This window comes from Capricornis sumatraensis, chromosome 4, assembly GCF_032405125.1.
Source record: "Capricornis sumatraensis isolate serow.1 chromosome 4, serow.2, whole genome shotgun sequence".
NCBI lineage: Eukaryota > Metazoa > Chordata > Mammalia > Artiodactyla > Bovidae > Capricornis > Capricornis sumatraensis.
The window spans coordinates 37,014,680-37,037,612 of record NC_091072.1 but is presented as its reverse complement, the minus strand read 5'-3'; positions in this window follow the sequence as shown (position 1 = coordinate 37,037,612).

Below are 22,933 nucleotides of genomic sequence, written 5' to 3'. Positions count from 1 at the left end.
TATGCAGTCAAGTCAGCCTGCACAAGAGAGCATGAAGAGGGGCAGGTAGAAAAGGCAAAAAGGCACCAGGGCAGGAAAGGGAAGTCCGTGGTGGAGATGGGTAGTTGCATTCATAACCACTTGCCCCTCATCCTTACGACCAGAACCGAGGATGACAGTATTCTCAGTTACAGGAGTACACATTTCCCAGACACGCTTGAAGTAGTTAATGAAATGTAATCAGAGGTGTTATGTGCTACTGTCAGGATGTTAAATCGAAACGCAGAGGGTAGAAATGACTCTTTGGGTAGGATAGATTAGATAGGAATAGAACAGTTCTTCTGTGGAAAATGGCTGAAATCCAGATAAAATACCAGGAACAGCAGTTGAGGGACAAGACAGGAGGAAAGAGCTAAAGCCCTACAGCGGTCAGGACCTCCGCTGAGCTGGAAGGGAGAAAGTTGATTCTGCTACAAGCCAAAAATGAAACAGACTGGTTCCAAATAGGAAAAGGAGTACGTCTAGGCTGTATATTGTCACCCTGCTTATTTAACTTATATGCAGAGTACATCATGAGAAACGCTGGACTGGAAGAAGCACAAGCTGGAATCAAGATTGCCAGGAGAAATATCAATAACCTCAGATATGCAGATGACACCACCCTTATGGCAGAAATTGAAGAGGAACTAAAAAGCCTCGTGATGAATGTGAAAGTGGAGAGTGAAAAAGTTGGCTTAAAGCTCAACATTCAGAAAACAAAGATCATGGCATCCGGTCCCATCACTTCATGGGAAATAGATGGAAACAGTGTCAGACTTTATTTTTTGGGGTTCCAAAATCACTGCAGATGGTGACTGCAACCATGAAATTAAAAGACGCTTACTCCTTGGAAGAAACGCTATGACCAACCTAGACAGCATATTAAAAAGCAGTGACATTACTTTGCCAACAAAGGTCTGTCTAGTCAAAGTTTTTCCAGTGGTCATGTATGGATGTGAGAGTTGGACTGTGAAGAAGGCTGAGTGCTGAAGAATTGATGCTTTTGAACTGTGGTGTTGGAGAAGACTCTTGAGAGTCCCTTGGACTGCAAGGAGATCCAACCAGTCCATCCTAAAGGAGACCAGTCCTGAGTGTTTATTGGAAGGACTGATGCTGAGGCTGAAACTCCAATACTTTGGCCACCTCATGCGAAGAGTTGACTCATTGGAAAAGACTTTGATGCTGGGAGGGATTGGGGGCAGGAGGAGAAGGGGGCGACAGAAGATGAGATGGCTGGATGGCATCACTGACTCGATGGACATGAGTTTGGATAAACTCCAGGAGTTGGTGATGGACAGGGAGGCCTGGCCTGCTGCGATTCATGGGGTCACAAAGAGTTGGATGCGACTGAACTGAACTGGAGCCTTTCTTCACTTCCTGAGATGGTTAAGCAACAGACTAAACCCAAAGAAAGACCCACTGCCCTGATTTCATTTCCTCCACAGAATAGTCACCCGTTGAAAGAGATCAAACCAGTCAATCCTAAAGGAAACCAGTCCTGAATATTTATTGGAAGGACTGATGCTGAAGCTGAAACTCCAATACTTTGGCCACTTGATGCAAAGAACTGACTCATTGGAAAAGACCGCAATTCTAGGGAAGATTGAAGGCAGGATGAGAAGGGGATGACAGAGGATGAGATGGTTGGATGGCATCACTGACTCAATAGACATGAGTTTGAGCAAGCTTTGGGAGATGGTGATGGACAGGGAAGCCTGGCGTGCTGTAGTCCATGGGGTGGCAAAGAGTTGGACTGATTGAGTGACTGAACTGAACTGAAGGTTGGGTGATCCGCACAGATATGGGAGTGTCCCCCAGTTGAAGGAGCCCTGAATGGAAGGCTCCCACAGTCTGATGGACCGTGTGGTTGTGGGGAGGTGAAGGGGAAGGGCAGGAGTGGAATGTAGTGGGTGCTGAGTCAGACTGGAGAGAAACAGCACCCCCTCCACACATAAGGAGACCGTGACACAGCTACCCAAGGCCTTGGATAAAGAGACTGAGGAATGAAGGCACTGGAGCTGGATATTTATATATGTGAAGTGCATGGCTGGGCTGAGGAACCCAAGTCCTTGACTGCCACTCCCTTCAGAGACCAGTACCCTGGCTGTGCAGAGATCTGTCAGGGAAAGCTTGGTAATTGTCAAGGTCAAGGTTAAGAAAGCACACAGACATTTTTAATCAGAGGTGAAATAATTTCTGCACCACGGTTTTCCTTGGTAAGGACAAGGTGCTCAGAATCTAAGCCTTGAGCCCACAGAGGGTGCTGCTGGAGGTCAGAGGAAAACTTGCAGTTACCAGAGAACTTGGCAGCCCCAAGCATGTGGTTAATTTTCCGCTGAAAATAATTTGCCAGATTCTGGGCTCTATGGGGCAAGAGATGTAAAAGTTAGGTGGGAAGCCTCTGAAAAGCATAACAGAGCTATCACCTGCCTTACAAGACAAAAATTACAGTTCAGGGCCTGAAACAGGGAGGAGCTGAGGAAAATACGCAAAGTTCTGGGTCGAGCCCAAATCAAACTCGAATGGAATAAGTGCCAGAGGGCTGCCGTGCAGCCAGGACTTGGACCAGTTCTAACTCAGCCTCTGTTGTTTCAGCACAGTAGCAAAGATAAATACAGTCCTGTCCGGAGGAATGTATTATCAGCTTAGCCTCTCAATTTGTTTTACTATAGAGTAACTAGCATTTAATAAAAATGGCTAAAGCACAAAGTTAATATCAAAACTGAAAATAAAATAAATAACTTAGAAACAGGCTTACAGGTGATTGAGATATGGATGCTACCCGATGTAGGACTTCAAAATAATCTGATCACAAGGTTGTTAACCACTCCTGGTGCTCGTTCTTGCTTTGTGTAAATCCCTATTTATAGTTGGTATCATTTCTTTTTGCTTCGAGGATTTCCTTTAACATTTCTTCTAGTGAAAAGCTATCGCTGATGAGTTCTTTAGTGGTTTATATGTATGACCTTACAGAATGTAGAGCAACTGAAATTCCCATGTACTCCTGGAGGAAATGTAAACAGGCACAATCTCAGTGGACAACTGACAGTTTCTTAGGAAGTTCAGTGAACACCCCTGATCCACCCATTCTACCCTCAGGGATTTACCCAAAAGACACAAAACTCCCATGTCCAAGGATTTGTATGCAGACATTCATAGTAAGCTGTAATTGTCAAATCTCAAACTGCAGATAACACAAGCATTCATTATATCTATTTATAATATATCATGAGAAGGGATAAACAAATGGAGAATGGCATATCCGCACCAAGGAATACTTCTCTGCAATAAAAACAAATGGTTATTTATGTACACAACAGCATAGATACATTTCAAAATCATTACTCTGAGTGAAAGAAGCTAGAAGAAAGTGCATACTGTATGATTCCATATATATAAAGTTTTACCATAATAAATAGAATAAGAATTTACATTATGAAATATTTTTATATCTTTTTATTATTTTAAAAATTATGCTGTTAGCATAAATAACGTTTCACAGAATCAACTTAGTAAATATTTTTATGAAGATGATAAATTCAGTTATAATGGTTAAATTCAGACATAACCATTGTAACTGAATTAATCATCTTCATAAAAATATTTACTTATTTACTATGTTTAAAACTATTCTGTTCTTAAGACAATCTGTATTTAGTTCTGTTAACTATTTGCCATGTCATTATTTTGTTATCAATCTGGAATAGCCATTTAGGAGAATGTCATTGCTTTAACTCTGTTGATGTATTCTAAACTTAACTCTGAAATTTAGACGTAAACATAGTAGCATAAAACTAGTTTCAGATTAGATATAGGATATCTTTCTTAATGTCATTTTAGTTTGCCCAATGGGAAAAGAGAAACTCTGAAGCTTAATCGTGTTAATTAGGTTTTGGCAAGCACAGCTACAAACAGTTTAAAAATCCTATCTCACTCTAGTGTATGGAAGTTTAATAAAACATGCTGATAGCTGTAGCTTGCCCTTACTGTTCCAATTTTAATCACCCCCCCCCCAACTCATTATTTCTGTGGCTCTTATTTTACAAAGCAAAAGGAAAGGTGGGGCTAAAGGTTATTTTTGAAAGAATAATTTTAAATGTTTCTTAAAAGGGTGAACCATATCACATTAGCTCTACAACGTCTTCCATCAATTCACGGCTTTAATATATTGTAGAATCTGAAGTGACGTTATGAAAATAATGTCCAAAGCTGACTACCAGTCATTGCACCAGGAAAGGCTGAGAAGTTCTTCCAAGTATAATTAGGAAAGAAAATGAATTCACCAGAAAAGTAGACAAGCATTGCTTAAATTGAACCTTGTTCTTGTAATCAACCTCAAAGAGCATTGTAGCTCAACGTGTTTAACCCAGAGGAATGACTGATAGAAAATACCACAATGAAAGAAATACAGAAAGAAGAAAAACCAAGGAATATTATTGTAGTTGTGAAAAGAACATCAGAGAATGCAGTCCCATGAGCTTTGTCTGTTCCCTAATTTTTTCAGTTTGCAGAGAAAAGACTTTGCTCTAGGTGTTTGGATGAATGTCCCTAAAGGAAGAATGCATGTAGATGTTGTAAATAGAATGATAGGCCTCTGATTTTAAGGTTATTGTCTTAAATTAGTAGAACAATTGCCAACATGTTGTGAGCAGCAGATTTTCCATTACATATTTACTTTATTCATGTTTTTGTATCATTAAAATATGTTAAAATATAACCTTGCAGAGGAATTTCTGAAACCAATGGTACTTCTCATATTTCAGTCTTCCTCTTTTCCTGTTTTCTTGTTTATTCATTGTCTCCCAGGTTATTTTGGTCTCTTCTGGATTCTGCTAACATTTATTGAAAATTTGCTGTATGTCCAAAGCTGACTCCCAGTCATAGCACCAGGAAAGGCATTGTGTTAAGCACTTAATTTTTTTTTTCATTTAATTCTGTAACAATCTCATGTGAAAGCATTATTGCACATCACATTGTTGTGAAAAATGAGATTTACAAGTTTAAATAATCACTCAGTAGTTCAGCTAGTAAGTGACAGAGTAAGAATTTAAAGCCCCAACTCTGCCTCCTACCACTTTCACTTATTAACTCTTACTACTTCCACTGCTTTTCCAGTCCTGTGGCCACTGCTGAGTTTTCCAAATTTGCTGGCATATTGAGTGCAGCACTTTCCAGAGCATCATCTTTTAGGATTTGAAATAGCTCAGCTGGAATTCCATCACCTCCACCAGCTTTGTTTGTAGTGATGCTTCTTAAGGCCCACTTGACTTCACACTCCAGGATGTGTGGCTCTAGGTAAGTGATGGAAAAGTTCAGTTTTCATTCTCATCCCAAAGAAAGGTGATGCCAAAGAATGTTCAAACTACTGCACAGTTGTACTCATTTCACACTCTAACAAAGTAATGCTAAAAATTCTCCACACTAGGCTTCAAGAGTATGTGAACTGAGAACTTCCAGATGTTCAAGCTGGATTTAGAAAAGGCAGAAGAACCAAAGATCAAATTGCCAATATCCATTGGCTCATAGGAAAAACTAGAGAATTCAAGGAAAAAACACCGATCTTTGCCTCATTGACTACACTAAAGCCTTTGTGTGGATTTTCCCCACAAACTGTGGAAAATTCTTCAAGTGACAGGAATACTAGACCACTTGCCTCCTGAGAAACCTGTATGCAGATCAGAAGCAACAGTTGGAATGGGACATGGAACAACAGACTGGTTCCAAATTGGGAAAGGAGTATGTCAAGGCTATATATTGCCACCCTGCTTATTTAACTTATATGCAGAGTACATCATGCTAAATGCTAGTCTGGAATAAATATTGATGGGAGAAATATCAATAACCTCATATATGCAGATGACACCACACTTATGACAGAAAGTGAAGAGGGACTAAAGAGCTTCAAAGAGGAGAGTCAAAAAGCTGGCTTGAAACTCAACATTCAAAAAACTAAGATCATGGCAAATGGTCCCATCACTTCTTGGCAAATAGATGAGGGAACAATGGAAATCGTGAGAGACTTTATTTTCTTGGGCTCCACAATCACAGCCATGAAAATAAAAGATGCTTGCTCCTTGGAAGACAAGCTATGATCAACCTAGACAGCATATTATAAAGTAGAGACATTACTTTGCCAACAAAGGTCCATCTGGTCAAAGCTGTGGTTTTTCCAGTGGTCATGTATGGATGTGTGATTTGGGCCATAAAGAAGACTGAGCACCAAAAAATTGATGCTTTTGAACTGTGGTGTTGGAGAAGATTCTTGAGAGTCCTTTGGACTGCAAGGAGATCCAACCAGTCCATCCTGAAGGAAATCGGTCCTGAATGTTCATTGGAAAGACTGATCCTGAAGCTCCAATACTTGGCCGTCTGATGTGAAAAGCTGACTCATTATAAAAGAGCCTGGTGCTGGCAAAGATTGAAGGCAGGAGGAGAAGGGAACGACAGAGTACAAGATGGTTGGTTGGCATCACTGACTCAATGGACATGAGTTTGAATAAACTCTGGGAGTTGGTGATGAACAGGGAGACCTGGTGTGCTGCAGTCTATGGGGTCACAAAGAGTCAGACACAACTGAGCAACTGAATAACTTCCTCTCCCAAATTTGTTTGCCTGAATGAAAGCAGTATTACCCAAGTCACAGGTTTCATGAGTGTATTTTGAACTCCCCACTGAACTTCTTCTTTGAAACACCTGAATATGTTTGGTCTCAAAAGAAACTTGAATAAGAAAGTAGGGAATATAGTTATGAGTAGCTATAGGGCTTCCCTGGTGGCTCAGTGATAAAGAATCTGCCTGTCAAGGCAGAAGACTTGGGTTTGATCCCTGGGTTTGGAAAATCCCTTGGAGGAGGAAATGGCAACTCACTCCAGTATTCTTGTCTGGAAAATGCCATGGACAGAGGAGTCTGGAGGGCTACAGTCCATGGAGTCTCAAAGAGTCCTACACGACTTAATGACTAAACAACAATGTAGAGCAAAAAATGATAAAATATTACCACTATTTTTTATAGATTCCTTTTGCATAGCTTAAATTGAACTCAAGTTTTAAATTTAAAAATGGTGATTAATGACATCATTACTGCAAGCTGTGATAATTCCAAGGATTTAATAAACTCTTTATTTGTTTCATAGTAGCCTTCCCACCCAAGATAAATACCACTACTGAAATGAATGCACATACTAGCTAAAAAAAAGAAAAGAGTCATTTTAAGCTTATCAAACTGAACATCTGTCAGATATGGGCACCATATTCATTAATGAGGATGCTAGAGAACTAGCAACTTAGAAACAGATGCCTGGATGTCTGTCGGAAATGTCTTTGGTTTAACATGCTTTCCTGAATGACAGACTATTATGCTAGTTGTTTCCTTTCTAGGGAATTTCACCATCTATTGTGGTTTATAAATAAGTCAGCATAGTGCAAGTCTATGAATGATATTTATATATTTTAATTATATAGTTTCACATAGTATCATATACTGGTATAACGTAATATACTCACCTGTTGGCAATATCATCTTGCTGTTCTCTAACATAGAGTCACATACCAACTGCTATCCTTAGTCTGCATTAAAACATACTAAGCTTCTAGTAGAAAAGAATTCTAACCATGCAAGGCCCTAGTGACTCTGTTCCAGAGGTTTATCTCTGAACTTTATTAATGGTTACAACATCTTAAAATTTAGATAACTGGGAAACCTGTGATGCAACCAGGAAGTGCTATCGTAGCACATTGTTTGTGAATCTGCTGTTAACTCTGTAATTAAAAGAATATTATTCTGGATGAGTCAAAGTTGAAAGATAAATCTGCTTTTCACTTCTGTAGCACTTCTCTTCACTCTGTAGAGTTCAGTACCATATACAGTGGCTGTGTGTGACAGTCATATGTAACATTAAATGGTGTGACAGCTGAGTAACCTGAGATAGTTGAGGTTAGAAAAAGGAATTGTTTGCAGGATAAGATCACTTCTGTTATTGAAGGGAGGATAGCCTTACAGCTGAACATCAGGAGCTATGAGAACCAAGAAGAATTCTCTTGGCATCTCTTAAGTTGACTTTATTCTTTTCTGCTGCAGTGCAGCTTCTAGAGAATGATGGGAAACATTGATTCCACCACTGTTAACCTCAGGTCCATGTGGACCCCTGCACAGAGGGATTGACTCATACCCAGCAAGCCCAGAGAAAGACTCAGACATCTCAGCTTAGGCCACATGCCTGTCCCTCAATGGAGTAACTGTGGCTGTGAGGATGTGTTAACACAGTGCCTCAGTGGGTGTAATGATTAATATCTATCACTTACTTTTATACCATCACCAGGTACAGTTTTGAGTAATGTGCGTATATGGGAATGGACTTAATTTCATGATCCTATAAGACTGGCAATATTATTGTCATACTCACTTTACACATGAGATTCAACTGAGGCCTAGAGAGGAAAAAGAATCTCCCCTTGAGAACATGTGGTGATAAATGTGTCTTCTCAGAGGATGGCAACCTGCATTCACCCCATCTGAGTGATAAACACAAAAACTAAAGCTATATGTTTGGCTCAGTAAGTCTGGACTATGCCTGTAGAAGCAATGCTGATCTGTTCTGGACAAAAACATCTCAGGCCTCAGAGTACTTTCACATATAAAGTTTCAAGCAAATTGAGCACCTCAGAGTGAAGTAAAATCACAGAAACATATAAAGAAAAAAGGTACTGTAAACAACACCAAAGGAAATTACAACAGCAAAATCTGGGCCTGCAAAGACATCATCCAAGGAAATTATAAGCATTTTACAAAAGCAGAAAGAACTCTAAAATAATTATAAAGAGCAAGAAGATTGGGGGGTAAGAAAAGAATTTCTGGAAATTAAAAAAAAAGGTATATGTAACACTTGAAGTTTTAAATTGTATTAAATAAAATTAAAAACTGAAGAAAATATCTAGAATTTGGCCCAGAATAATAAAAGAGTAGAAAGTATAATGAAAAGATTAAACACAAAGAAAAGTTAAAAGACCTAATATTTCCCAGTGGAAATGAGGGAGAGAATGAGACAAGGGTATTTTCTTTTCTTTTTAATTATTATTATTTTTTTTTACTGAAGAATAATTGTGTTGTAGAATTCTGTTGTTTTTTCTGTCAAACCTCAACATGAATCAGCCATAGGTATACATATATCCCCTCCCTTTTGAACCTCCCTCCCATTTCCCGCCATATCCCACCCCTCTAGGCTGATACAGAGCCCCTGTTTGAGTTTCCTGAGACATACAGCAAATTGCCGTTGGCTATCTATTTTACACATGGTAATGTAAGTTTCCATATTACTCTTTCCATACATCTTGCCCTCTCCTCCCCTCTCCCCATGTCCATAAGTCTGTTCTTTATGTCTGTTTGTCCATTGCTGCTGCTGCTTCTGCTAAGTTGCTTTAGTCGTGTCCGACTCTGTGTGACCCCATAGACAGCAGCCCACCAGGCTCCTCTGTCCACAGAATTCTCTAGGCAAGAGTACTGGAGTGGGTTTCCATTTCCTTCTCTCATTGCTGCCCTGTAAATGAGTTCTTCAGTGCCATTCTTCTAGATTCTGTATATATATATATATTAGAGTGCAATATTTAGCTTTCTCTTTCTGACTCACTTCAGTCTGTATAATAGGCTCAAGGTTCGTCCACCTCATCAGAACTGATTCCAATGAATTCCTTTGTATGGCTGAGTGATATTCCATTGTGTAGATGTACCAGAACTTCTTTATCCATTCATCTATTGATGGACATCTAGGTTGCTTCCATGTTCTAGCTATTGTAAATAGTGCTGCAGTGAACAATGGGATACATGTGTCTTTTTCAATTTTGGTTTCCTCAGGGTGTATGCCTAGGAGTGGGATTGGTGGGTCATATGGTGGTCTTATTCCTAGTTTTTTTTTTCTTTTTTTTTTTAAGGAATCTCCATACCTTCTTCCATAGTGGCTATATCAATTTACATTCCCACCAACAGTGTAAAGAGCATTCAAGACAGGAATATTTTCTAAAGGTATAATGACTGAGAACCTCCCAGAATTTGAAAGACATCAAGTATTAATTCAAGAACCCCATTGATTTATAAATAAAAAGAAATATTACATAAAAACAAATAACTAAAGAACAAATAAATAAAGGAATCTACCTAAAGCATATGATAGTCAAATTAAAAGCAAAGACAGACAGAAGCAAAGGCAGACATTTAAATCAGCCAAAAAGAAAGTCTGATGATTGAAACAGTGAAATAATTAGGCTGTCTTCTGACTTTACATAAAAAATGACAGTTTAGGCAAAATGTAATAGTATTGTTAATACACTAAATGAATATAACCATTGACCTAGTATCCTGTAATCAATAAGTATAGTCTTTTTCAATAAAGAAGGAAAAATTAAGACAATTGTAAATAATAAGAAACTGTGAATGCCACCAATAAACCCATATTAAATAAATTGTGGACAGAAAAAAATTATGTTTCCAGGTAGATGGGCTGGGATGTTAAATATTACAAAGCTAAGAAATTTAGGAATATATGGGGAAATTGAAGCCAACCTTCACAGACTGAGGCTCTAACATGTGGTATTAAGAACTTAGACTCTGAAGCCAACTGTGTGCATTAAAAATCTGATTCTGTCATTTAGTTGGTGTGATCATGTGAAAATTAATTCACCTCAGTCTGCCCTTTTCTTATTCTTTGTAAATTGGTAATAATAATGCAGTTTCCCTTATGGGTTATTATCAGGAAGATCTGAAAAGGGTAAAATATTTGAAAAGATATCTGAAATGCATTCAGCATGTGTTACAAGTATTATTACTGTTGTATAAACAACAGTGGCAATGTTGTATGAGGTTTAAAAGGTCTTAAATAAAAATAATAGCAATAAAGCCAGGAGTGGTGAATATAATTATGTAGTTTGAAAAAGGGTAGAGATATTGGTTTTCAAGTTAGATAAGTATGCATGGTAAAATTTCTAGAGAAACCACCAAAAGCATAGAAGTAGAGCTGAATTCCTTCCAAAAAAGTAAAGGAAAAACCTTTTAAAAGCTATCTTGAGGGAGGGTTCAGCCAGTAAGAGGTTTTGCTGGGAGATTGAAAGAGAGAGGAAGAAGGAACATGGGTATTGTATTGTGGTTGTGGTTCCAGTTTTGGCCAGCTGACCCCACAGACTCTAGAAACCTGCTTTCTTCTTTTGTCTGTCTCTAGTCTAGGAAAGTTAATAACCTTCCACTCTTGTTTATACCATCTCCTGGTTAGTCGGTCTTTCCCACTACTTGTGTGACCACAAATTAGAGTATATCTGTTCAACACTCAGGGGGTTTTTGTTACCTCCGTTGGTCCTTCTCTAATACTGTGATGATAGATCCATCAAGATTTAATAGCAGAACACAGTAACTATTTAATAATTTCTTAATCCCCCCTTGCTGTGATTCTGTGCTCACTGAGTAACTTTCCAACCATGATGTTTTCCAAATGGTTTCCTTGAAAGAGACAGTGTACTAGTTATAGTTATGTTTGAGTAAGTATTTCATTCTTTTTGGACAATTATATTATTGAGCTCCAGTAAGCTTTGGAAACAGATCTCTCCTTAGAAGCAAATCTGTTGTGGGTACTGATATTTAGATGTCCGATTTTATAATGTTGACTGTCAGTTTCAGGAGAAGAGTTAATTCTACAAGTGAGACATTTTACCTGATAGTCAATTAGCTTTTCTCAGTAAGCCAGCAACCAGCACCATTTATTCAGAGTTCTTTATATTGATAGTATTTTTATTTTTAAAATAAAAATACTTTGTTGAGTGCTTCAACTATATCATCATTCCTGGTAGAGAATTTAAGGCACGCTCAATTTCTGATGCTAGTGGAAGTATGGCTCTTGGATATGATAAACATTCTTTCTATCTCTATATAGTTTTTTTACAGAAAAACAAAAGATTTTAAAGGTCTTAAAAGACGGGCCTTCAGATATTTTAGGAGGATCAACTCTTTTTTTAAAAAGCTCTTATCTTTTTATTAGGCAATCAAAAATTTCCAGCCCTAGCTGTTTTATTTTATAAACAGATGGGAAAGGCAATTTCACAATTATGATGGAACTTTGTTAAGACACGTGCAACTCTTAAATAGTGTGCAAACTTAGATGACAGTGCTTTGCTTGTTGCTCAGTGTATTCTCAGTACATGATAGCCCACAGATGCTTGCTGGTGGCAGTCAGGGAGAACTGAGAGGCAGCACCAAAGGAGAGGACATTGAAGGGAAAATCTTTGTGAGCTTCTTAAATGGCATATTTCTACCTCACTGGCCAACAATTCTCAGCACCAGATTATGTGATAGTAATTCTAGTAAAATATTAAATTAAAAATGTTTGTCTTTGAGTTCAAAATGGCACAATATTGTCTTTTAGGCACCTTATGGAATGCCAGTTCTCATTTAAAAATATATTAGAGGTCTACGTGCCAGATAAAGACAGTTTTATATTCTCATTGTAGAAAATTTGATGGAGTAGAAAAAAATGAGAATATAAAATTAGCAAACTCAAAAGACAATCTATGTAGAATACATGGACTATTTGAAGAAGAAGTTCATGAAATCATGTAATAATTCATTAAAAGATGGGATAAATTAGGGAAGCAGAGGAGCCATTAATTTAGAAGCAAGATGTCAGACCATCTTATCTGCCTCTTTTGTTATTAAGGAATCCAGTCATAAATCTTTGCATGAGAAAATGTGTTCAAAGAGGAAAAAAAAAAAAAAAAGGCCACAGAGGGCTGAAGTGTTAAGGCAACAAGGAACATTAGCGATCTGTTTGTTTTATGTATTAAACTCTTCCAAATATAATATGTGACATTTCAGAAGATGAAGTGACTAGCTCCTTTAGCTAGTGGCAAATCCTAGTACAGAGTGGGGGTGTAGGAGCTGGCAAGATCCACCATCACTTGGGCATTTGTTAAAAATGTGGAAGCCCAGGTTCCACCCCAGATCTACTCAGCCTGAATACGCATTTTAACAAGATCCCAAGGTGATTCTAACCACAAAAAAATCCCACAAGTGTTGCTCAATAGCATCTTTGGTTGCTCTTTAGTTGTTTTCCACAGATGTCTTCTTGCCTGAGAATATCATGTCCCCAAGGGCAGAAATTTCTTCTCCGCATGTTTGTGTATCTCCTGGTAAGAAGTTGTAGGAGGAGCAGGACAACATCCTTTATGCATTTGTCATTTTTAGTGTACAGTAGTAATCGATAAAAATAAAAAAAAAATTATGGCCCTCAGCAAATATTAGTTGATTTATGAACAAGACTATTTTAACTGACTAACTAGAATATTTGAGGTATACTACACTCCTGGAGAACAAAGTCCTTAGAAAGGAACAGAGCCACCAGTAGACTAACTGCATTGTATGGATATTGTAAGATTGTGATGAATTGTAATGGGTAGAAAAGGTCACTTTGAATATCTTTCTGGAAATAGGCAAAACATAAAAATTTTTACAGACAAACTTTATAAGCCTGGCACAAAATATGTGGCTATTAAATATTGTTGAGTGGATAAAATGATCAAACATGCTTTTACTGGACATCTGTCTCTGTAACATCATAATATTAGCTAAGATTTACAGGAAATAAACTCACTATTTGAATGTTTCTGTGCCTTGTGATTTTTTGCCCCCACTGTCTGTCTTTCCTGACATAAGGAAGTATTATAGTTTTCTTAAGAAAGCAAAGTTTTTATGACTAATTTTCTGTAATTTCAGTGTCATGTCTATAGACTGGCAGGTTCATAAGTGGTATTGTTTATCGAGTGCCCCAAACTCTATGAAAGACTAAGGGAAAAGAAAGGGCGAAGACTAATAGAGTTTTGCCAAGAGAATGCACTGGTCATAGCAAACACCCTCTTCCAGCAACACAAGAGAAGACTCTACACATGGACATCACCAGATGGTCAACACCGATATCAGATTGATTATATTATTTGCAGCCAAAGATGGAGAAGCTCTATACAGTCAACAAAAACAAGACCAGGAGCTGACTGTGGGTCAGATCATGAACTCCTTATTGCCAAATTCAGACTTAAATTGAAGAGGGTAGGGAAAACCACTAGACCATTCAGGTATGAACTAAATCAAACCTCTTATGATTATACAGTGGAAGTGACAAATAGATTTAAGGGGCTAAGATCTGATTGACATAGTGCCTGATGAGCTATGGATGGAGGTTCGTGACATTATACAGGAAACAGGGATCAAGGCCATCCCCGTGGAAAAAAATGCTAAAAAGCAAAATGGCTGTCTGGGGAGGCCTTACAAATAGCTGTGAAAAGAAGAGAAGCAAAAAGCAAAGGAGAAAAGGAAAGATATAAGCATCTGAATGCAGAGTTCCAAAGAATAGCAAGAAGAGATAAGAAAGCCTTCTTCAGTGATCAATGCAAAGAAATAGAGGAAAACAACAGAATGGGAAAGACTAGAGATCTCTTCAAGAAAATTAGAGATACCAAGGGAACATTTCACGTGAAGATGGGCTGGATAAAGGACAGAAATGGTATGGACCTAACAGAAGTAGAAGATATTAAGAAGAGGTGGCAAGAATACACAGAACTGTACAAAAAAGATCTTCATGACCAAGATAATCACGATGGTGTGATCACTCACCTAGAGCCAGACATCCTGGAATGTGAAGTCAAGTGGGCCTTAGAAAGCATCAATACGAACAAAGCTAGTAGAGGTGATTGCATTCCAGTTGAGCTATTTCAAATCATGAAAGATGATGCTGTGAGCGTGCTGCACTCAATATGCCAGCAAATTTGGAAAACTTAACAGTGGCCACAGGACTGGAAAAGGTCACTTTTCATTCCAATCCCAAAGAAAGGCAATGCCAAAGAATGCTCAAACTACCACAAAATTGCACTCATCTCACACGCTAGTAAAGTAATGCTCAAAATTCTCCAAGCCAGGCTTCAGATGTACATGAACCGTGAACTTCCTGATGTTCAAGCTGGTTTGAGAAAAGGCAGAGGAACCAGAGATCAAATTGCCAATATCCGCTGGATCATGGAAAAAGCAAGAGAGTTCCAGAGAAACATCTATTTCTGCTTTATTGACTATGCCAAAGCCTTTGACTGTGTGGATCACAATAAACTGTGGAAAATTCTGAAAGAGATGGGAATACCAGACCACCTGACCTGCCTCTTGAGAAACCTATATGCAGGTCAGGAAGCAAGAGTTAGACCTGGACATGGAACAACAGACTAGTTCCAAATAGGAAAAGGAGTATGTCAAGGCTGTATACTGTCACTCTGCTTATTTAACTTCTATGCAGAGTACATCATGAGAAACGCTGGACTGGAAGAAACACAAGCTGGAATCAAGATTGCTGGGAGAAATATCAATAACCTCAGACATGAAGATGACACCACCTTTATGGCTGAAAGTGAAAAAGAACTAAAGAGCCTCTTAATGAAGGTGAAAGAAGAGAGTAAAAAAGTTGGCTTAAAAGGCAACATTCAGAAAACTAAGATCATGGCATCCGGTCCCATCACTTCATTGCAAATAGATGGGGAAATAATGGAAACAGTGAGAGACTTTATGTTTTGGGGCTCCAAAATCACCGCAGATGGTGATTGCAGCCATGAAAGTTAAAGACGCTTGCTCCTTGGAAGAAAACCGGGGCCAAGCTAGGCAGCATATTAAAAAGCAGAGACATTACTTTGCAACAGAAGTCCATCTAGTCAAAGCTATGGTTTTTCCAGTAGTCATGTATGGATGTGAGAGGTGGACCATAAAGAGAGCTGAGAGCTGAAGAATTGATGCTTTTGAACTGTGGTATTGGAGAAGACTCTTGAGAGTCCCTTGGAGTGCATGGAGATCCAGTCAGATCATTGGATGGACTGATGCTGCAGCTGAAACTCTGATACTTTGGCCACTTTATCTGCAGAACTAACTCATTTGAAAAGACCCTGATGCTAGGAAAGATTGAAGGCAGGAGAAGAACGGGTCGACAGAGGATGAGAGTTGGATGACATCACCAGCTCGATGGACAGGAGTTTGAGTCAGCTTCAGAAGCTGGTGATGGACAGGGAAGCCTGGCACGCTGCAGTCCATGGCGTCACAAAGAGTCAGATAGGACTGAGCGACTGAACTGAAGTGAAGCTTGTGCTAGCTACAATAACAACTAGTACTATGTGACAGTGAGAAGCATACTAAACAGGCTTTAAAACAATGAAATGGAAACAATTTAGCTAAAGAAGAAGTATACAAGTTAACCTACCACCAAAGTCTTAACAGTGGTATAGCAGGGATAAGTTTAATTGGGTAACAGAGGGAGAAAAAGTAATCCAGAATGGAGTAGTTGTTGAAGCTGAAAGAAGTAAAATGTGAGCTCAGCCTTGGATTTGAACATTTGAGGTGAGGTCTAAGACATGGTAGGTGGAAATTAGCATCATGAAGAAAGATAAGAAGGAATAAATTCCCATGTAGGATTGTGGAACAGATGGTAAGCTTACAGTGTTTTCAGTCTGTAGTGGTTACAATTTCAATAGAAAGCACAGGATATATAAATTTTATATTCAGGTACTGAACAACAACATGTAGGTCATAAATATGCTTTGCTAATTTTAATTATTTAAGATGTTCCCTCTGTGGTCTCATTCACTGCTTTGTAAATTGAACTTAGAGTCTCATAAAAATTTTGTCCACGATAAACTATCCTGATGTGTTAATACTAAAATGTCTAGTGGTACACTACTTGCTGTGTTCCACTGTTGAGAACAAGTTAACAATCTCTCCTGTTATAGCCAAATTTATCTTCCAATCTGACATATTGTTCCATACTCATCACTCCTATGTATATGTATACATATATTATTTTAACTGAACTTGCAATGACATTGTTGTTGTTCAGTTGCTCAGTTGTGTCTGACTCTTTGTGACCCATAGACTGCAGCCTGACAGGCTTCCCTGCCCTTCATGACATCCCAGAGTTTGCTCAAACTTATGTCCATATCTAACCATCCCAACCTCTGTTGTCTCCTTCTTCTGCTTCAATCTTTCCCAGCATCAGAGTCTTTTCCAATGAGTTGGCTCTTCACATCATAGTATTGAAGTTTCAGCAGCAGTCCTTCCAATGAATATTCAGGGTTGATTTACTTTAGGATTTACTGGTTTCATCTCCTTACAGTCCAGGGGACTCTCAAGAGTCTTCCCCAGCACCACAGTTCAAAGGCATCAATTCCTTAGCGCTCAGCCTTTTTTTTTTTTTTTTTTTTTTTTTGAGACGTTCACATCCATACATGACTGCTGGAAAAACCATAGCTTTGGACTCTATGGACCTTTGTAGGCGAAGTAATGTCTCTGCTTTTTAATGTACTGTCTAGGTTTTTACTGCTTTTCTTCCAAGGAGCAAGCATCTTTTAATTTCATGGCTGCAGTCATGATCCACAGAGATTTTGAAGCCCAAGAAAATAAAGTCTGTCACTGTTTCCATTGTTTACCCATCTATTTGCCATGAAGGGAGGGTACCAGATGCAATGATCTTAGTTTTTTGAAAGTTGAGTTTTTTTTAAAATTAATTTTAATTGGAGGCTAATTAGTTTACAATATTGTATTGGTTTTGCCATACGTCAACATGAATCTGCCACAGGTGTACACGTGTTCCCAATCCTGATCTCCCTTTCCTTCTTCCTCCCTGTACCACTCCTCTGGGTCATCCCAGTGCACCAGCCCCAAGCATCCTGTATCCTGCATCAAACTGGACTGGTGATTCATTTCTTATATGATATTATACATGTTTCAATGCCATTCTCCCAAATCATCCCACCCTCTCCCTCTCCTACCCTCTTACACTGTTGGTGGGAATGCAAACTAGTACAGCCAATATGGAGAACAGTGTGGAGAGTCCTTAAAAAACTGGAAATAGAACTGCCTTATGACCCAGCAATCCCACTGCTGGGCATACACACTGAGGAAACCAGAATTGAAAGAGACACGTGTACCCCAGTGTTCATCACAACACTGTTTATAATAGCCAGGACATGGAAGCAGCCTAGATGTCCATCAGCAGATGAATGGATAAGAAAGCTGTGGTACATATACACAATGGAGTATTACTCAGCCATTAAAAAGAATACATTTGAATCAGTTCTAATGAGGTGGATGAAACTGGAGCCTATTATACAGAGTGAAGTAAGCCAGAAAGAAAAACACCAATACAGTATACTAACACATATATATGGAAGTTAGAAAGATGGTAACAATAACCCTGTATGCGAGACAGCAAAAAAGACACAGATGTATAGAACAGTCTTTTAGACTCTGAATGTTGAGTTTTAAGTAAGCTTTTTCACTGTCCTCTTTCACCTTCATCAAGAGGTTCTTTAATTCCTATTTGCTTTCTGCCATAAGGTTGGTGTTATCTGCATATCTGAGGTTATTGATATTTTTTCCCAGGAATGGATTCCAGCTTGTGCTTCATCCAGCCTGGCATTTTGCATGCTTTACTCTGCATATAATTTAAATAAACAGGGTGACAATATATAGCCTTTAGGTACTCCTTTCTGAATTTTGAACCAGTCCATTGTTCCATGAGAAACGCTGAGCTGGAAGAAGCACAAGCTGGAATCAAGATTGCTAGGAGAAATATCAATAACCTCAAATATGCAGATCACACCACCCTTATGGCAGAAAGTGAAGAAGAGCCAAAGAGCCTCTTGATGAAAGTGAAAAAGGAGAGTGAAAAAGTTGGCTTAAAACTCAACATTCAGAAAACTAAGATCATGGCATCCAGTCCCATCACTTCATGGGAAATAGATGCGGAAAAAGTGGAAAGAGTGGCTGACTTTATTTTTCTGGGCTCCAAAATCACTGCAGATGGTGACTGTGGCCATGAACTTAAAAGATGCTTACTCCTTTGGAAGGAAAGTTATGACCAACCTAGATAGCATATTAAAAAGCAGAGACATTACTTTGCCAATAAAGGTCCATCTAGTCAAGGCTATAGTTTTTCCAGTGGTCATGTATGGATATGAGAGTTGGACTGTGAAGAAAGCTGAGCACCGAAGAATTGATGCTTTTGAACTGTGGTGTTGGAGAAGACTCTTGAGAGTCCCTTGGACTGCAAGGAGATCCAACCAGTCCATCCTAAAGGAGATCAGTCCTGGGTGTTCATTGGAAGGACTGATGCTGAAGCTGAAACTCCAATACTTTGGCTACCTGATGCAAAGAGCTGACTCATTTGAAAAAGCCCTGATGCTGGGAAAGATTGAGAGTGGGAGAAGGGGATGACAGAGGATGAGATGGTTGGATGGTATCACCAACTCAATGGACATGGGTTTGGCTGGACTCCGGGAATTGGTGATGGATAGGGAGGGCTGGTGTGCTGCAGTTCATGGGGTTGCAAAGTCGGACACTGCAACTGAATTGAACTGAACTAACTGTTCCATGTCCAGTTCTAAGTGTCGCTTCTTGAGCTGTACACAGATTTCTCACAAAGCAGGTGAGGTGGTCTGGTATTCCCATCTCTTTAAGAATTTTCTACTGTTTGTTGTGATCCATACAGTCAAAGGCTTTAATGTAGACAATGAAGCAGAAGTAGATGCTTTTCTGGAATTCTCTAGCTTTTTCTATGATCCAGTGGATGTTAGCAGTTTTATCTTTTGTTCCTCTGGCTTTTTTAAAATAGAACTTGAACATCTGTAAGTGCTTGGTTCACATATTGTTGAAGGCTAGCTTGAAGGATTTTGAACATTACTTTGCTAGCATGTGAAATGAGTACAATTGTGTGGTGGTTTGTGCTTTCTTGGCATTGCCTTTCTTTGGGATTGGAATGAAAACTGACCTTTTCCTGTCTTGTGGCCACTGCTGAATTTTCCAAATTTACTGGTGAATTGAGTGCAGCACTTTCACAGCATTATCTTTTAGGATTTGAAATAGCTCAACTAGAATTCCATCACCTCCACTAACTTGTTTGCAGTAATGCTTCCTAATGCTCACTTGACTTCACACACCAGGATGTCTGACTCTAGGTGAGTGATCACAGCTTTGCAGTTATCTGGGTCATTAAGATCTTTTTTTGATAGCTCTTCTGTGCATTCTTGTCACCTGTTGCCACAATAACATAAAATGAATAGACAATAAAGACACGAACAAAGAAAACTTTGCAAATGAACAGTTACCATAGCCTATGAATAAGTTATTAAAATATCACTGATGGGCTAGGTGTAGTTTGCTACCCATTGAAGGCAGGACTTTCTGTTGAAAGAATGACAGAAAACAAACATTGTTTTCAACAATCCTGTAATGTACTCTAAAGTGCTAGGAATTAGAGTCAGAGATATCTTTATTCTATCTGGGCTATACAGAAGGAAGATCCTCAGATGGGAGAAGACTGTTTCTGCAAAAGGATTTCTCTTATCTTAAATACTTTGCTTACCTATTAGGAAGAACCTGAAGTGGTGACAGTTTTAGATAAAATCTTAAAGGTTTGATAACTGGAAGGGAATTGATTCTGACAATCACCAGTTTGGTAATGTTACAAATGATGAAAATGGAAAAAAAGTAAAAACTGAAAGCATTTCTCAAGTAGAAAAAATAAAAACAAATTTTATAAAATTAATTTAAAATTCCAAATTTGTGTTAACTTTTAAGTTTGCCTTCTGAAATGGCACAGATTTTCAAAGCAAGTCCTCAGAAAATCTTTAAAGTCCATACAGTCTTTGGGGAATTATCTAGTAAAAATGGATTTTTAAAAATGTGTCCTTAAAGTGTGCCTGTGAATAATCACTTGTTAAAAACTTTCCAAGATTTCAGAGGAAGAGAAATTCTTACTATTGGAAAATTATATTTTTTAGAGTTTTACTAAAAACAGTAAAAAGTATTATTCAATCCATTTTCCAAGGAATTTTGGCAAAATTCTACAGATATGTTTATGTGATTTAATGGTAATACTCAGCTGAAGTGTTTTTCTTTTACCTCAATGCTTATTGTTGTGAACATTCATTATAAATCCCACACAGTTTATTTTCATTACAGAAACAAATTTGAGTGTTCAAGCTTTACAGATATTTGAGTTGTATCTATCAAATGACAACAATCCATGCAAGATTTTACTAAAATATGTTTTTAGTGTTTCTGTTTCTCTACCAGAATATATAAGTTATATGAATTATTTACATGCTCTTTTGGTTTCTGTTTTTTTAAAAAAAAAAAAACTAATTCCTGTAAATTGTATGAGGACGTTCAGCAGCAAAGCTCCATTGACACATGGAGATTTTATTCTTACAGTTCAAGACTCCTTCATGCAGAGGGACATGCATTTTGATGTGACTGTGTGTGCTGAGAATGAGTAGGTTGGGACATAGGAAAGGATAGCAGAATATTTGGAAATGAAGACATTGAAACGGCAGTGCCATCAGATCAACTTTTCCATCTGGCCCAATTTGGCAACCATGTGAGTGTCACTGTTTTGCCAAAATATGACTAAAAATTAAACATAAAAATTTTCTGGAGCTGAATCTTGGGCAGATGAAAGTGATCTTAGAAGGGGAAGGACACAATATATTTCTAATTAATGTAATGTAAATTCACTATTGGTTAAGATTTTGTTTCCAAAGCTTTGTGAAAACAATTGACTGGACTGTTGCTAAGGGATTTGTAAATTCAACAGTATCTACAATCATAAGCAAATATCTTATTTATGATAAAATAATGTAAGACAGTAAATTACCCCTGTCATTTTCCAGTGGTCATGTATGCATGTGAGAGTTGGACTATAAAGAAAGCTGAGCACTGAAGAAATGATGCTTTTGAATTCTGGTGTTGGATAAGACTCTTGAGAGTCCCTTGGACTGCAAGGAGATCCAACCAGTCCATCCTAAAAGAGATCAGTCCTGGGTGTTCATTGGAAGGACTGACACTGAAGCTGAAGCTCCAATACTTTGGCCACCTCATGTGAAGAGTTGACTCATTGGAAAAGACCTTGATGCTGGGAAAGACTGAGGGCAGGAGGAGAAGCAGATGACAGAGGATGAGATGGCTGGGATGACATCACCGAGTCAATGGACATGGGTTTGGGTGAACTCTGGGAGTTGGTGATGGACGGGGAGGCCTGGCGTGCTGTGGTTCATGGAGTCACAAAGAGTTGGACACGACTGAGCGACTGAACTGACCTGAACTAAAATTACCCCCACGTGGTCATACCATTGACACATTACTGTTGAGGTGATGACTTTGTTAATTATTTCAGACAAAGTGATGCATATAAAAATTATGAACCTGTATTTGTAATCTACAAGCTGAAGAAAAACTTTCAGTTCTTATTTCTAAACAATACATAAGTGTTGGTTGGCTTTCAGTTCCTAATCAGGTTGCTATATAATATTCTACCTTGCTTGATTTGTACATAATAACATAAAACGTGATATTGGGAGCATTGATGGTCTTGAGAAGCGAGCTATAGCCATACATTTTATATAAATTCAGTACAAATTTCAGGAATTTAACTATCTGTAAAAGTTAAAAAATCTATGCCTATACTTTCATGTGGTAGTTATATAAATTAACTGTAGACTTGTTAATATAGTGACCCTAAAGACTGGTAGAGAATTTCTTTCCTGCTTAAATACCCTTTCATTATTAATATAAGGCAAAGAGAAAAGGAAAGATATACTCATCTGAATGCAGAGTTTCAAAGAATTGCAAGGAGAGATAAGAAAGCCTTCTTAAGTGAACAATGCAAGGGGGGTGGGGGGGAGAGGAAAGCAATAGAATGGGAAAGGCTAGAGATCTCCTCAAGAAAATTAGAATTACCAAGGGAACATTTCATGCAAAGATGGGTACAATAAAGGACAGAAGCAGTTTGGACCTAACAGAAGCAGATGTTAAGAGGTGCAAGAAAACACAGAAAAAAAGGTCTACAAAAAAAGGTCTTAATGACCC